Below are 1,560 nucleotides of genomic sequence, written 5' to 3'. Positions count from 1 at the left end.
ACAAATACACGCTGCCATTTATTTTTTAATGTGGACAGAAACAGTAAATTATTGTTATTACATTATCAATATGTCAAAGCACTGAGTTGAATTAAGGAATGAATGTAAGTGCAATTAGAAACCACATAAGCCTAAAACCCCATCTGGTGAGAGACGGCCAAGAATGGGGCCTCACTTGGACCTCCAGTGCTGCCAGGCACTCTCCTGCGGGTTTCTAACCGACTATGCCTTCCATGTCCATGAGCTATTTCTAACCTTAACAGTTTTCTCAAACCTCCTGCACTGGACCAAGACCAGCTCTCCTGCACAGAATCCGTCAGGACAGCCAAAGAAGCAGTGAGAAATAAAATGGTAACTAGGTTAGTAACCGTGGCCTATGAAGAAATTCCCCTAATGGTCTTAGGGTGGAGCCTTGAATATTGATATGCCAACTCCCACCTCAATACCAAAACTCCTACCCTACCCGCCCCTTAAAACATTACTAGAAGATGTTTTACTTTTACTGATTATTTTCCAGGGGAAGTGAGACTGGATGGGCCCTCGTTTGAGTTCAATCATTCTGTGACGTGCAGCTGTATTCCCTCTTCCTGGGTGCTTTCAGAGGATGAATTTCTTTTGAATTGTCCCTCTGGCTTTGTCTTCTCTCTACATAATAAAACACCCCAGGGAAATTTCCAGAGAGCAAGGAATATGTGGCGGTTCATCAAATGTTAGAGAAATAAACATACAGACAGCAAGTAGCTCTACTGAAAGGGAACGATAACGGTTAAAGATGGGAAAGGACTAACGTGTCTCCCGTGGAAATTCTAGAGCAGAGGCCGAACTAGTTAAGAGTTAAAAACAACCGGAGTAAAAAGGGCCCTGGAGATGCCGGGGATCGAACCCGGGGCCTCATACATGCGAAGCATGCGCTCTACCGCTGAGCTACATCCCCGGCCGCGGGGCCCCGCCGGGCAGCGTTCCTGTCCTGCTCAAGGCGCGCAGTTACTCGGCGCTACTTTGTCTTCGGCCTGCGCGTGGCGGTCCGGGAGGGAGAAGCCCGCCTGCAGCCTCCTTCCCCGGCCGCGGCTGCTCTCAATCCCGCTGCCAAACCCAGCAGCAGGCAGGACGAGGGCAGGGATCCCCCAGGATCCTCTGAACGATGTTCTACCGGCCGCAGGCGCGGGGCAAACGCCGCCCCAATTCCTTGCCGCTGAGTCGGCGCGAGACTGACTCAATCTCGGCGGCTGCCGCGCCAACCGCACCCCGCTCAGAGCCGAACCGGTGCGGGTGGACGGAAACGCGCGAATCGTGCCCGGGTCTCGGCCCCGAGCAGCGGCTCGGCCCCCACAGACCGCCACGGCGGTCGAGCCCTTCCTTACCTGTGGAGCCCGGCTTCGGAGAGTCTTCGATTCCAGAAGCCGCCATTCCTTCCTTCCCGCTTTCCTTGATCCACGGGCCAGCTTCTCTTTGCTCGCGTCCCCGAGCCCCCGCGAGGCCGCGCCGAGGGAAGCCCGCACCTGCCACCCGGACCCCGCGAGGCCGCGCCGAGGGAAGCCCGCACCTGCCACCCGGACCCCG

The 1,560-nt window shown here is 55.3% G+C and overlaps 1 non-coding gene across 1 annotated transcript; it reads right to left on the bottom strand.

Annotated features, from left to right (window-relative positions):
* Nucleotides 1-862: 862 nt before the first annotated feature.
* On the bottom strand, nucleotides 863-934 carry TRNAA-CGC (transfer RNA alanine (anticodon CGC)). Its single transcript has one exon. It is a non-coding gene; the product is annotated as a tRNA-Ala (tRNA).
* Between the last annotated feature and the right edge of the window lie 626 nt (nucleotides 935-1,560).

Source organism: Mirounga angustirostris, unplaced genomic scaffold (assembly GCF_029215605.1).
Source record: "Mirounga angustirostris isolate CCGP_5_RB_7025 unplaced genomic scaffold, mMirAng1.0.hap1 SCAF_8, whole genome shotgun sequence".
NCBI classification, from domain to species: Eukaryota; Metazoa; Chordata; class Mammalia; order Carnivora; family Phocidae; genus Mirounga; species Mirounga angustirostris.
This window is presented reverse-complemented; position numbering and strand designations above follow the sequence as displayed.